Source organism: Symphalangus syndactylus, chromosome 3 (genome assembly GCF_028878055.3).
Source record: "Symphalangus syndactylus isolate Jambi chromosome 3, NHGRI_mSymSyn1-v2.1_pri, whole genome shotgun sequence".
Lineage (NCBI taxonomy): Eukaryota > Metazoa > Chordata > Mammalia > Primates > Hylobatidae > Symphalangus > Symphalangus syndactylus.
Window position 1 is genome coordinate 63,646,578 of NC_072425.2, and position 15,988 is coordinate 63,662,565.

Genomic DNA, 15,988 nt, shown 5'->3' on the forward strand with positions numbered 1-15,988 from the left:
AATGATACAACTAACTGATAAGTAAATTTTGTTTGTGGGACACAAAGATTTACTAAAGGAAGAGTGCATGTTGCAGTGCTAAGTAAGGGAACATTTTACTTTCAGCTGCACCTGCAGCCAACTTTGTAACCCTTGCATTTGGGCAGCTGGATGTAAAGTGTGCAGAGCCGTATTGGGGAGTGAAAGCAGAGAACAAAGTAATTGAGTTGTAAAACTAAACAAAAGACTGATTCAATAATACTGGAAATATGTGAAACAAAAATTAATAATTCCCTATTCTGACAGTGTCTAATGGGTTTCAGAGATAGAAGGACATCCTCAACTTCTTAGAATTTGAAGAAGGATTTGATGTCTAGTAAACCTATCCATTTAACAATGAAAAAGGCTTTTCTTGCCTTCTACCCAAATAAAGTCCTTCTGGTCTTTGAAATCAAAGTCAAACAGAAAACAAAACAGAGTAAAGGTCTTACAGGAGGGACAGTAAGCTCAGATTGAGCACTCCAGGGCTAATTCTAAAAGCAGGCCCTTTTTCTGAGGGAGGTATGAAACGAGCACAAATATAACCTTTTCCATCTCAATCTTATCCACCCCCATTGCCCTTTAAACACTGTGACCCAACTCATTCTATTCCTCCTCAGGCTTCGCAGAGATTCTATATACATTTTACAAGTTCATCAATATTACTTCTACTCCTGTGGCATCACTAAGGTTTAGTACAAGAAGGCAGCCTGTAGCTCAAGTTATTTCTGCATCTTGTCATGAAGTCTACGTTTCCTCTTCCTCACTATTTTCTTTTTCTTTTTTTTTTTTTTTTTTTTTTTTTGAGATAGAGTCTCGCTCTGTTGCCAGGCTGGAGGCTGGAGTCCAGTGGCATGATCTAGGCTCATTCCAACTTCCACCTCCTGGGTTCAAGCGATTCTCCTGCCTCAGCCTCCAGAGTAGCTGGGACTACAGGTGTGCGCCACCATGCCCAGCTAATTTTTGTATTTTTAGTAGAGACGGATTTTCACCATATTGCACAAGATGGTCTCCATCTCTTGACCTCGTGATCCACCCACCTCGGCCTGCCAAAGTGCTGGGGTTACAGGCGTGAGCCACCGTGCCCAGCCTTCGTCACTGTTTTCATCTGGTGTCAAATCATTTTAAATGTTTGTTTTTAGGCCAGGCACGGTGGCTCACGCCTGTAATCCCAGTACTTTGGGAGGCCGAGGTGGGTGGATCACGAAGTCAAGAGATCGAGACCATCCTGGATAACATGGTGAAACCCCATCTCTATTAAAAATACAAAAAAAAATTAGCTGGGCATGGTGGCGGGCGCCTGTAGTCCTAGCTACTCGAGAGGCTGAGGCAGGAGAATGGCGTGAACTCGGGAGGTGGAGCTTACAGTGAGCCGAGATCGCGCCACTGCACTCCAGCCTGGGTGACAGCGAGACTCTGTCTCAAAAAAAAAAAAAAAAATGTTTGTTTTTAGACTCATCCAATTAATATTTTTAAATAACTCAGGTTTCTAGATGTCATCCCCAACCTGTCTCTTACAAATCAATCACTGCTGCTTTTCTGCATAGAAATCCTAAAGCCACTGTTTGTTAATGTGGTCTGAGATTATAGCTACAAAATATGACTAAGCTAAGGTCACAAAACAATTGTCTGGAAGTCAGGAAAAAGTAATAGCAATAAAATCTTTTATATTTTATCTCCAGAGAAAAGTAACTATTGTTTCTAACCAAAAAAAAAAAAAAAAAAAAAAACATTTTTTAAATATGTTGATGTTGATACAGTAAAGAGCCCTTTGCTGACACTCAATATTCACTAACTCCAACTTGAAATGTTGCAACTTGAGTGCTTTTTTGCATTTGCTTTTTTTTGAAACGGAGTTTCACTCAATCTTGGCTCACTGCCACCTCCACCTCTCAGGTTCATGCAATTCTCTTGCCTCAGCCTCCGGAGTAGCTGGGATTACAGGCACCCTGCCATCATGCCTGGCTAATATTTTTGTATTTTTGTAGAGACGGGGTTTTGCCATGTTGGCCAGGCTGGTCTTGAACTCCTGACCTCAAGTGATCCACCTGACTCGGCCTCCCAAAGTGCTAGGATTACAGGTATGAGCCATCACATTTGCTTTTTTTTTTTTTGAACCGGAGGGAAAAATCCAAGAAAATGGTTTGGTCACCTGGATGTACTTATCCAAGTTTTCTACTGTATTTGTCTTTTTATACTGCAATTTTGCAAATGTTAACAGATTAAGGCAGACAATAAAACACGAGCTTTACCGCTGATCCCCAAATCTGATATTTTAAAAGCATAAAGAAGCTTCTCACTGACATTAACTCATTTCCCTGAAATGTAGCAAGGAACAGACATCAGATCATCTGAAGTGACACTTACACGAGCAGAAAAAGACAGATTCATTCAATCTTCAAGTTTTGGGCAAGTGATTTAAGACAATAACCTCAAGTAAGTTCTTTCCCGAAGAATAACAACAACAACAAAGCCACTTGTATCAAAAGCAAATATCTGGATTTGTGTGTGAGAAAAGATTAACCATGCATTTTAGAGTAGTCATTGTAAGGGCACTATGCGAAATTAAGATCACATAAAACTGTAATAGTGGCTATTAATTGCCTGAAGCCTATTAAGCCTTGCAAATCAGGGAAAGCAATCCTATGCTTGCTAGCCACACTTTATAGCCTCCTCTGTCTGGCTCTTTTACAACTACCATCTCTTGCAAAATGCTTTGTTCCAACTTAAAGAAATGAAGCAGGAATAACTCCTTTTTTTTCCCCCTCAGCTGGGTTTTGGCAAGTAGATTTTAAGCTACTTGCACTCTAGGGAGTGAAGCACTAATGAAAGCGTATGAAAAGTAATGTACCTAAAGAAAAGGTAAATGACTATAACCAGTGCACAACTTTTTATGACTTAGGCTTTTAAAATGAAAAGCACTTTCTATAACAATAAATGTTCTGTGTTATATAATGTTGCAATAACACACTAAATAACTGAACAATAGTTGTACTTTTTCCTCACTGCAACAAAATGTGTTTGGAATCAGAAGACAAAATATTCTTTTTCCCTTTACTGTTTCAATTATGTGTGTATTAAGCTTTGACAGATCTTTAAAAAATTTATCGTTAAACCCCAAAAATGAATACTTGAAGCACTGTTGACTCATCGGTCATTATTGAACATATTTTGTTTTGGTATTTGTTTTATATGAGACTAGCCATAGGTCGGAAAGGAATAAGCCCAGAGACTTAGATTTAATTCTTTTTAGAAAGTTCATTATGCTCTATGTGTTGAAAGAAATTTACATAAAAGACTGTAGACTGGAATTGAGTACCATAAAATCTTTGCTCTGTTATGTAGAAGACCAGATGTAGTGAGTTATCACATGACTTCTTTACTCTGCTACTGGAAATAAATAAAAGCTCCAGAAACATATTGTCAAAATACAAACAAAAATAAACAAGCCCGGATCTCTTAGGTCATGCAAAAAGGCATCAGAAGTTCCTTTAATGCAGCTATCACTAGGTAAGTGATCAGTGTGTTACCTCTAATGACATCCAGCTTATTTCACGTAAGGTAACCATTTTCTTAACTACTATCTAAACACCAAAGGAAAATGTTGTATGAACACATTCATATTTCTCAAATGCAATGGCATGAGAGGGCATTAGCCACCCCACTGTCTTCATCAATACACCACAAATAAACACATAATTGAGTAAAACACCATTATGCTATGCGAAACACTTCAAGGAATGTCATCTGTCTCTTACATTTCAATCACTGCTCCTACCTTTCTGTATAGAAATCCTGAAGCCACTGTTTCTTAATGTGGTCTGAGATCAGAACTATAACACATGGCTAAGCTAAAGTCACAAGACCACTGAACAGAAGTCAGGAAAAAGTTATAGCAATAGAATCTTTCATTCTTTATCTCCAGAGAAAAATAACTATTGTTTTTAACCAAACAGGTTTTTTAAAAAATAAATGTAGTTCTATAGTCTTATTAGAAACTTATATACTCCATACTTTTGATGATTTTCTCATCAAGGCAGAGCATCTGTTCCAATAAAGCTAGCAAATCAATGCTCCTGTAGCCACTTTGTCAAAGTTTAAAAAGAATTCTTAAAAAAGATGATTGAGATTTTATGGTCAAAGACTGAAAGTTTGGTGTTACTTCATTTCACTTTCTATAAGCAGAAAAAGAGCATGGCTCATGTATCCTTTTCAATTACACAATTACATTGAATGAAGGACTTGCAACAAAGAGATTATAAAAGAGGTCCAGGATATATGTGGCACTCTTACGTCTCATGCTTGCGGTGGCCACTGTTAACAAAGCCATGTCATTCTTTCCCTCTGAGCCTAGACAGAGCTTTCAATCTCTCTCAAATGGTGCTCTAATCAGCTACTATCGACTAATGAGAGTTGGTATTCAAGATGAAACATATTTGTTATCTCTTTTCAGTGAGTAAAACTTTCTATTAATCATTTTTTATACCAGTCAAAGAAGATTCAATCCTTATTGGCTTGTTTCTGGCTAAAATGGTTCTTCATGAAATTCTAGTTCCTAAACAATGTTTCCTTTTTCAATAATTTAAAAATGATTATATATTAAACTAAAACATGTCTGATGAACACTGCCACCATGATTCAATACTATTAGAAGAAGACAGAGCAAACAATTTTATCCATGTGCATTGCAAAAGTTTTGAAACATAAAACTCATAATGATTTACAAAGAAATTCTATTATTTTCTTAAATTACTAACTTTTTAAGGGTTGGGCACATGCTTTAAAATCTTTTACATTAACTTTCTCTCACCATAAATATAAATTGCAGTCTGCATTTCAAATATATTTTTATATAAATTATACCTTATTGCTTAAGTTTGTGAAGTATGCATTTTTTATTGGTCTTGTTTTTGGTAATATTCTATTAGTTCAAACTTGATTTTGGCTTAAAAGTCACTCATTGAATAAAATATGCAGTTATGTAATCTCTCATTGGTATAAAATTGTTACTTAAATATCAAGATAAAGTTTAATAGTCACTAATCATTTAAAAAATACATTTACTTAAATGTATCAGTAAATATGTCTACCAAGCTCATTGATATGCAAATATTAAATACTTAAGCACTATGCTAAAGAATCCTTTGAGTCCAATTGATCTCTCAAATTCCATGACTCTGATCCTTCAATTCAGTGTTGACTAGAATGTAATGAGATACATGAAATTTTATAGCCTGTGTATTAGTCAGTTCTCATGCTGCTAATAAAGGCATATCTGAGACTGGGTAATTTAGAAAAGGGAGAGGTTTAATGGACTCACAGCTCCACATGGCTGCGGAGGCCTCACAATCATGGCAGAAGGCTAAAGTCATGACTTACATGGCAGTCGGCAGAAAAGAATGAGAGCCAAGCTAAAGGGGTTTCCTCTTATTAAATCATCAGATCTCATGAGACTTATTCACTACCACAAGAATAGTATGGGGAAAAGAGCCACCCTTGATTCCATTATCTCCCCTCTGATTCTCTCCCACAACATGTGGGAATTATGGGATCTACAATTCAAGATGAGATTTGGATGGGGACACACCCAAACCTTATCACTCTGGTATACTTTTGGAAAGCTGTTAGTAAACTGTAATCTGTATATAAAAGTGACATTACTCTTTAATCTAGAGTATACTTTATGTAACAATTCTTATCCTAATATTTTCACAATACTTGGTGTTTAGGGACAATACAATTTAAATAAAATAACTATAGTTATGCTGATACTATGATCGGGGGCAATGAGTTTGTTATTAAAGAAGTAAGAAATGACATGTGTCTAAGATCCTTAGGTACTGGAATTTGGATAATAGAGCTATCTGTTAAATTTGAGAAATAGATAAGGAATAACACTTAAGACTTGTTCATCTTGTCAGATTTGAGACAAAAAATCTAAATCAGGCCCCTGGGAAGCTAGAAATTATGCAAGGATTTATTTCTATGTTGGTACCAATACATACATTAAACAATCCTTAAAAATTTTAAAAACACTGTGCATCTGCAACAAACCTATTTTACATTTAAAATTGTTTTATATCAACTGAAATAAAAATGCAATTTTAGTACAATGTGGTTACCTTTGAAAAAAACATTTCTTGTGGTTTTTAATGAAAAAGATTTGCTTTATCATCACCAGGGCTATGTCTTCTTGCCAAAAGGAAGAGAAAAACAATAAAAAAGAAGGAAACTTTTAAATCAACACTTCATAAAATAAGAGATATAAGTAGCCTACAGACACATGAAAATGTTCTCAACATGCAAATGTTGTATTTAACATTTATACTGTAAAATATTACTTTGCACCCACTACTACAGTTGTAGTTAAAAAACTGACAACAGCAAATGTTGGTGGAGATGTGGAGCAACTGGAACACTCATACATTTCTGTCTGGAGTGTAAAATGGTGAAACAATTTTGCAAAACTGATTGGTAGTTTCTTATGAATGTAGTCATATACTTACCCTAAGACTCTGCAATTCTATTCTTACCAAACTACTATTCTTACCAAACTATCTAAGAGTAAGAAGAACAAATGCCCACTTGGAGAAAGAGACACAGTTTCTTTTTTTCATGGAAATTTAAGTCAAGTGAGGCTCATTAGCCAGTTCTTCTGAGATTTGCATAGGTATACTGTTTATGCAGTCATGCTGGTTGGATCTCCCTCATGTCCATCTTCTTTGGTTCTCTGTACACTGACTCCTCATTTCTTTGACATACACATTAAACACACATTTCTGATTTGAAGCTTGTATTCTCTTTCATACATGATGCCTGTCCTTAGGCTGCCCAAAGAACTCTGAATCTGAGCTCTTATATTCTCTTCCAGCTTCTCAGTGACCACAGTAGTTTGGATTACCTGGCTTCCTGGCAAGGATAACAAGAGGATGGCAGCTAGTAGAAATTAATAAAAAATAATTTTGTTCTTTTTTTTTTCCTAACTGTTTACTCTCTCTCTCTCTCTCGCTTTTGTATTTTAAATCTAATTTATTATCACTTTTGTCTACCCTTTTTTGCTTGCCTCCATAGCATCTTTCCTCTTCTTATACTGGTTTATCTCGTATTTTCCTTCCTTAATTTTTCATTAGTACCATATTTTAACTTGGCTATTTCTTCACTTTGTGGCTATTCCTTTTCCAGTATTTCCTTCTCTACTGTCTCCCACCTTTACTTTCTCAGATGATCACATTTTCATAAAAGTTTTGGGTTCTTCCCAGAAGCAAACCCTGAAATGAGGATGTGAGAAAAAAACTGTTTATTTGGGAGTTGATTCCAGGGAAGCACCAGTAGGGCAATGGTGTAGTGAGACAGAGAAAGCAGGCAGGCTGGAGCTGTCAACAAACCAGTTGTCATCAACTGAGGTGCCACCCAGAGGGAGATTTCTGGGAGAAAAGGGAGAGCATCTCTCAGAGTAATTTCTCCCAAAGAGTGAAGAAGAGGCTGTACTTATTTACAAATTCCTATTCCTCATTGTTTGAGGGCTGCTCCCAGAAGTGTTATCTATCCTACCTCCTAACACTCCCAGCCTGACCTATGAGTGAGCAGAGCATGCTCCTGTGCACAGAGGACACAGAGGAGAGGAGGAAGGTGCATTTGCTATCTGATGGAGAGTGCATGAACTTGTTAGGAGCAGGGCACTGCTGGCATCTGCCTCTAAATTCAACCTTTTATGGTTGAATATTTATCACTTTGTAAATTCACGGGTAACATTTTGAAAATACTTTAGGGACACATGGAAATGAGACCAATGCAAAAACAAAAAGAACTCAAGTTTTTATGTGTTTTTCTGAAATATAAATACCAAAGATATGTTGATATATGTGCTCCTACTTATAAATATGTGCAAATGAATGTCTTCTTTATACAGGTGAATAGAAGTTGCATACAAAAATTTTAAACATTATAATCTTATAATACAATTTTTGAACATACAATCTAGTTCACAGTTGCTTTTCTTATTAGTTTTGCTTTATTCAGTCTTTTGGTTTTCGTTTTTTTTTTTTTGGCATGGATACCCTTCAAAAAACACAGAATAATGTTAAATGTTTAAAGTATAAATGGTTCCAATAGTCTTTCTACTAACACTGCATTCTTCATGAGATGCCAATATTTTGTTTGTTTTCTTACTAAAACCAAACATAAAATACAATCTAATTAAGTCACTTAAAATTGAGACTTCAATGAGAGAATTGTAAAAGCTCTCTTAGAAGAGCTTTGGCTGCCTAAAAGCAGCTCTCTTCACCATAGGATGTTCAAATTTCAGGAATCTTTCCTCTCAGTGGCACAAACCCCAAGTTAAATTAAAGAGCCCCACATAGAATTAAGAGGTCTTAAGTTTCATCAAAGCAAATATGAGCTAGACTGCATGCTAGATCTGATATTTATCAGAGTTTTAGAGAAGACAAGATCATTTTATACTTACAAGATTGATATATTCAAATGAAGAATGGCTCAGTTTATAGAACACCTACAAGCAGCATTTTAATCGTTCTATGAGTGATATGTTTTCCTACAATTTGTATAGTATAATTTCCTACAATTTGCTTAAAAGTGAGATTTATCCCTTATATTTTAATCTCTAAATAACATCCCTAACTTGCTTTAAAAGCTCTAGGAGTCCTTTTACTCTTGAAATATATCCAGTGCTGATTCTACTATAGTACCAGTAAAGACCTTGGGGACACCGGGACAGATAGCCACAACAACACTGAGACTTAGGGTACCAGTGATCAGCTGAAATCAGCTTTCTAATGGCTGTTTTATAAAAAGTAGATTAGTAAAACATGTCAGCACCATGATCCAGACAATTTTCTCCAAGAAATAAAAAAAGCCTAATTTTTCTGGATCTCATCTTTGGCAACTTTTTGCTTCTTAGATTTGATCTGGTTTTGATTTCTGGTTAAATTTCAATTAAATATTTCATTTTAGTTAAATTTAAGAATATATACTATTTCCATTAGTCATTGGAATATTTTATGGAATATGTTTGATTTTATCTGGTTTTCAAAAAATTATTATTGGCTACAGAAAGAAGGAATCCTGTCTTTCCTTTCAATTTTTTTTTTTTTTTTTTTTTTTTTTTTTTTATGAGGCGTATTCTCGCTCTGTCGCCCGGCCTGGAGTGCAGTGTCTCGGCTCACTGCAAGCTCTGCCTCCCAGGTTCACGCCATTCTCCTGCCTCAGTCTTCAAATGTTTTGAATATGAGATTTCCTAGATTTTGAGTCTGCCATCTTACTCTACAACTTCTTTCAAATGCTCATTTCTCTCCGCCCATCTTGGTGATGATCTCCCTCTTTAGATGCTTTAGCATTTTACGATAAGCAAAGAGAGCATTCAGGGAGATTATTACATTGTGCAACACTGGGGCTCCAGGATCTCTGAGTCCCATAGGAAGCCAAATATTTATTCAATTAATCTCGATTGAAATTAAATATACTGAGAACTTCTCTATCACTATATTTGTGAGCAAGAATGATAGATATACGCTCATTTAGCTTGTGCTCCAGTGAAGTAAACAATGAAAAAAAATCATTTTTAGTGTGATGGGTAGATTAATGTTTCAAAGGCAAAGTGCAAGTGTTATAATGCAGACCTAATATGGAGAAGAATTAGAGCACAGGTTTACACCTTTTCTATATTCTGTATTGGGAATAAACTGTTGAAGGGGGAAAGTCAGAAGAAAATGAATTAGGTTAATGTTATAATAATATCGGTAAAATATGATTTTAAAATAGACAAGGGTAGTAGCAATAGAGGGAGAATGCAGAGGAGGTAGTTGTAAGAACAAGTAGTGTAAGTCATGGAAAAAAGATCAGAAGTGAAATTTGGGGCTTGTAAAGTTTGAGATGCCTATGAGACATTAAAGTAAAATGTCACATATGTACTTTCTGGTATGATTCTACATTTAAAGGGAAAATCTGGGCTGTAGATATAGATTTGGCAATGTTTTAGCATGTAGATAATATTTAAAGACATAAAACTGGTTGGCTAATTATAGAGTAACAAGGACTAAATCCTGAGACAGTCCATTGGTAGATATTGAAGAGTTTAGAAATAACCAGCAAAGAGAACTGAGAAAGAGCTGCCAGTGAAGACAGAGGAAAACCAAGAAAATGTGGGAGGCTGTGTAATAAATAATTCTAACTGCCTTTATTCCAAGTTCCTGGGAGGGGATCTCTAAATCCTTGGAATTTCTGCAGTAGTAGTAGTGTCTTTGTTATTCAATAAATTTTTTGAACAACAATAACATGTTATTCATGATGGGTCTCTAGATATCTTATGCCAATGAGTCATGATTGAAATGAGCCATACCAGAAACACCAACCACGTGATTAGAGGGTTGAGGAGTTGTGAGTCATGTGATACCAATGCAACCTCTGGTGGGAAGAGGGAGGCTGGATATCGAATTAAACTGAATAGGTTAATGGTTCAATCAATCAGGCCTATGTAATGAAATCCCAATAAAATCTCTGGACACTGAGACTTACATGAACTTCCCTTATTGACAGTACTCTACATGTTATTGCACACTGATGTTCTAGGAGAGTAATGAGTCCTGAGGACAAGAAAGCTGTTTGTTTGGGACCCTCCCACACCTTGCCCTACGAGCAGATTTCTTTGAATGGTAATGATTTGTATCTTTTTGCTATTAAAACTATATTTGTAAGTACAGCACTTTCCTGAGTTGTCAGGCATTCTAATGAATTATTCTAGTGAATTCATTATATCTAGTGAATTATTAGAGGGTAGTGTGAACTCTTTAATTTGTAGAGAGTGGATCAGAAGTGAGAGTGGTCTGGGGAACTCCAGGCTTGTGGCTTGTGTCTGAAGTGAGGGTAGACTAACGGAGAACTGTATTCTTAACTTGTGCAGTGTGATAAAACTCTGAACAGTTGTATCAGAAGTCAATGCTGAGGCCAAGGGAAGAAAATGTTTCAAGGAGTAGGTAGTGATTATCTGAATCATGTTATATGAGGAATGAGAATGGAGGTTTCTTTTTAACACATGGAAATTATAGTTCACTTTGAGGAAATAAAAATTCGTTGAGTTAAATTAGTAAAATTTTGATTTGAAAGCCTTCTATCCATAACAGGAGGACAGGAAGTTTATAGACTACCCTTTTGAGAAGTTTTGCTATCAACCAAAGGAGATGTGTGGTTTTAGCTGAAGGTAGATGTGGGGTCAAGGGATATATTTTTCTTCTTCAAGATAAGAGATTTCATAGCATGTTTATGCTGATGAAAATATATTGGAAGGAAAACATAGATGACATAAGAAATAGTTGGGATAACATCTGAGAAAATGTGCTTGGGTATGTGGAAGGCACTAAATTAGGTGCTTCACTGTTAGGGTTGGCCTTGGAAAAAGAATACAGAAAATGCTTTCATAGTAGTAGAGAAGAAACAGCATGAGCATAGATGTTGCCAAATGGATAGATGTGGTAGTTTGAATTTATAGAGAAATTCTCTTTTTTGATGGCCTCTATCTGTAGTAGAATAAAATATAAGGTCATGGAGTGACAGTGGAGATAACATAAGAATGACTGAAGGCTTGAGGAGAAAAAAGCAGGTATGAACCCCAGTCTGCAGTAATGGCTCATGAAAGGATAGAGGTCATGAATTTAAAGTGAAATGAGTCAGCATGGTGACAGTGAGTAGCAATAAGGAGCATGGAGAATACCTGTTCCACAGAGTTAGAAGCGGCTAATAAACATGATGGCAAAATCTGTCATTACTTGAGAAGGCTTCCAGGGAAGAAGTGCATTTGTGGGGGATTTGGGTTTCCCTTAAGTGAAAACAGTAAAGTGAACATTTAGGATATTAAGATGTTTGCTAGTAACAGATTAATGAAACAGAATAGAAAATTCATACATAACTCTGCGTATGTGTATATGTGTATGTGCATGCATTCATTATGTAAATACAATTTCACATCAATGCAGAAAAATTAGATTATGTAATAAATACATTGTGATAACATGGGCGGGTGGATCTCTACCTTATATTTTATGCCAAGAAATATTCATATGGATCAAATATTTAAATATGAAAGAGTAAATTATAAATTTGTTAGAAGAAAACAAGAAATTGAAAAATAATTTTAGAATGGGTAAAACATTTCAAAATATTTTCAAAAATGCAGAAATCATTATCTATTTTATTGACCAATTTTACCATTTAAAGTTTTAAAAAATATATTATAAAACATATACAAGCAAAGGCCAAAGGCAAATTGTAAAATGAAAAAATAATATTGTTTTTTACATTGCAGAAAATAGCTAATTTCCTTTATTAGTCAGTAATCACACACAGTTAATAAGACCAATAACCCATATAAAAATGGGGAAATAATATGAACGGCCAATTTATTTAAAAAAAATGAAATGCAGATAGCTTTAGGCATATTACAAGATACTCTGTGACTCATATTAAAATTGCAAATTAAAACTATAAAATTCCCAATTTTACCCATCAATCCAGCAAAAATCCAAAAGATTGATTTATCATTGTCAGGGAACAGACATACATTGCAGCATCTAAGTGTAAGATGGAAAACAAATGGAATATCCATTAATAGGAATCTCTGTTAAATAAGTTATGGTATATTATTATAATGGAATAGCGAATCAAAAGAATGAGCTGAATTTTATATACTGCATTTAAATGTGAAAAAAATTATAATAATAATTTGAAGAGGAAGTAATATTTGCAAAGAGTAATACTGTGAAGTAAGCTATGAAAAGGGCTATTCAAAGACTCAGTATATTTTATGTAACAGTCTCTTTGTTAATAAATCAAAGAAAAATATTCATACACGCACACACAAATAGGTATGTAGACAAATATTTGTGTAAAATATGTAGGAACATATATAAATGCTAACGTGTGCTTCTAAAATGGGGATTTGGAGTCCATGGCAGAATGGGAGATCTTCTGAATTTTATAACGTATCTTCTTTTATATCCTATTTATGTTTTCCTCTTTAAAAATGTTAAAGAAATGTTTACAATTATAACACAGTTGGAAACTATTAAAGCATTTTAAGCAGGGGAGTTTCAAAAATATAAATAATGCAATATTAACTATAAACAAAAACCTTCGGAATATTTAAAAACATACTTGAACTAAATTTTAGAAAATAATATATAATAAGAGTGATTTCATGAGGTGGTTGAAGAATATTGAAGTAGACCTTTAAGAAGGAGGATGTGGTTTGTTTAATTCTACACTGGGTAAAATATTAAGATAAGCATGTTTGCTAGAAGTTTTTGAAATTAAATAGAGTGTATCTCCTCCAAACTAGACATGAAAAAATAAAATAATTAAAATGTTAATCAAGAAAGATAAAATGAATCACAATAGCAGTAAATAAAAGTCAGAATATATAATGATAGAAAAAATTTCAAATACATCAGTGACTACAATAAATGTAAATGCAGTAACTTTTAAAGTCAGAGCTACACATCCCCATCTCTTTCTCTGTTAAGAAAAAAATAAAAAGGCAGTTGTGTTGCTTTTGCTTGCAGATTGTGACTTATATTTGGTGAAATTCTTGGTTTGCATATTTTTTCCTAGATATGTGTGTTCTGCTATTTCAGTCTGTTTTGGCCTCAGTAGAAACTTAAAATGTGTGTCCAAAGGTCATGTTGTAGGTCACAACAATGTTTCAGAGTCTCTACCCTCCTCTGAATGCCTGTTTTTGCCATCTATCTGTGTAGAGCCCTCCTGCTACTCTGGCTGTGGCTCTGGCTTTGACTATGTGATTTCCTTTGACCAATGGAATGTTAACAAACATGGCCAAGGGGAGGCTTGGAAAGTGTGTACATACGGGATTTGCCTGCTTCTGCACTTTGCCCATATAAAGTAAGAGCACAGCTGCTTGAGGAGGAAAGACAGGAACAGAGCCAAGTCACAGCAGTCATTCTATGCAAGGCCATCCCAGATTAGCCAAAAGCCAGCCGTCCCCTATAACATGGGAACAATTCCCACAAAGTTGGATATGAAAAATTATCCAATTAACCCACAGATTCGCTTATTGTTTTAAGTCATTGAGTTTTGACATGATTGGTTAGAAAACATTATGGTGCTAAAAGATGAGATTCATGGAGTTGGCTTTCTCAGTTAGTGTAAAAAAGTGCAGTGGTGAAATGCCTGTGTTAATATGTTAAGAGATCTCATACATCAATATAAACCAATGAACTCAGGGAAGTGAAACACAGTTCTCTCACTCACAGTCACTGAAGGGCTGTTTTATAATTTTCTTCACCAAATAATCAAAATATATTTGACTTTTAAAAAGTATCAAAGGTCTAATAACCCCTGCTTTTCCATACTTCTATTAGCATCAATTTATGCTCCTTCATCTCTTTCTGTTCACCTGCTATGTAATTCTTCTCATTTGCCAGTCTTATCCTGCTGTCTGACAGTTGCCTTCTCTTTTCTGGCTCTCGTCTCTGTTTAACCTGCCAACACCTTTTGTTTTCCCTTCTATGCTTCAGGAAAAGGAAGATAACTTGGCATACCTGCCAGAGACTTATGACAGTAATATATGAGCAGGGTGCTTCACTGATGTCGTAGGATAAAACAGTACCCTCAAGAAGACAAACCCTCTGTCATTTGGTTTCCAGGGATACAAACATATCTAAAAATGCGGAGCTAAATACATTTTAAAATAAGAAATTCTTTTAATAATTGAAGTGTAGAAAATGATATAGAGGGAAAAACAAGGCTTTGGAGTCAGACACTGCTGAAAGTGAATTCTGACAACCGTTTACCCCAGGCAAGTTACTTAACTGCTTGAGTATCCCTTTTATCTTCTGAAAGATGTGAGGATTATATGAGACAGAATAGCTAAACTCCCGGCACAACCAGCATGTTTCTTCTCCTGTCTCTCTGGCTTCACCAACAACTAAGGCTTTTTAAATTTTTAACATTATTCCTAAATATCCCCCAAATCCTTCAGCAATTCTGCTCTGTCTCAACCTCTTCAAACTGGTATTCATTCTGAGCCAGATCTCTTTAAGAGCAAAAGCCCTGTGGTTACTTGGACTTAACTGCCTAATAGAACAAAAGAAATAGAAAGTTATAATGTTTTTATAAATTCTACTTGGATACATTTTCAAATTGGAATATTTTATCCTTCTCACATGAAAATAATACTTCCACTAATCATTAACAAAACAGTGTTAAATTCCACAACTTGCAGAAGAAATCTGGACGACTACTTACTAGAGTAATTATGAAAACACTACTAGACACAATTATGTGCCCTAATAGGGCTATAACTAATCAATTGGATTGATAAGCTTATGGAAGATGACAATGGTCAGATCCTGCAGGAACATCTCATGCGATGAGTATGTGACAAAGTAAAAATTTCTTGCGTTGGTTGACTGATACTAGTTTTTCTAACTGCTTATTTTACTAGATTACCATCTATTTAAACATCATCTTAATTTAAGGTCTCAATTTGTGCCACAAACTGCTTCATAGATGTTGATATGTAAATGTTAAAGTGTGCAATTCTTTTTGATCAATAAGGCAGGTTTCTTGTTCTTACAATATTCCATAATAGGACAATGGCAAAGAGGAACACAATTATATCAAATGAAGCACTAGTACTTATGTCACAGCCAAAAGATAAAAACAGAAGCTACTATTTATTGAATGTTTTAGGTATGCTAAGTACTCTGCACACATTAATTTTTACGAAAACCCTTCAAGGTAAGTATCTTTATCCCATCTTACAGGGTGAAGGTACCAATAACTTGAGAATAAGTAAGTTTCCCAAGTTAAAAATAGAATGGCCATTTTTGTATATATTTGGCTGCAACATTATTAAACCAACAACAAAGTAACCATAACAATCACCCAGCTCCACTTTTGCTGCACCCATCTGAAAATAATGTTCCCACAAATGTCTCTCTCC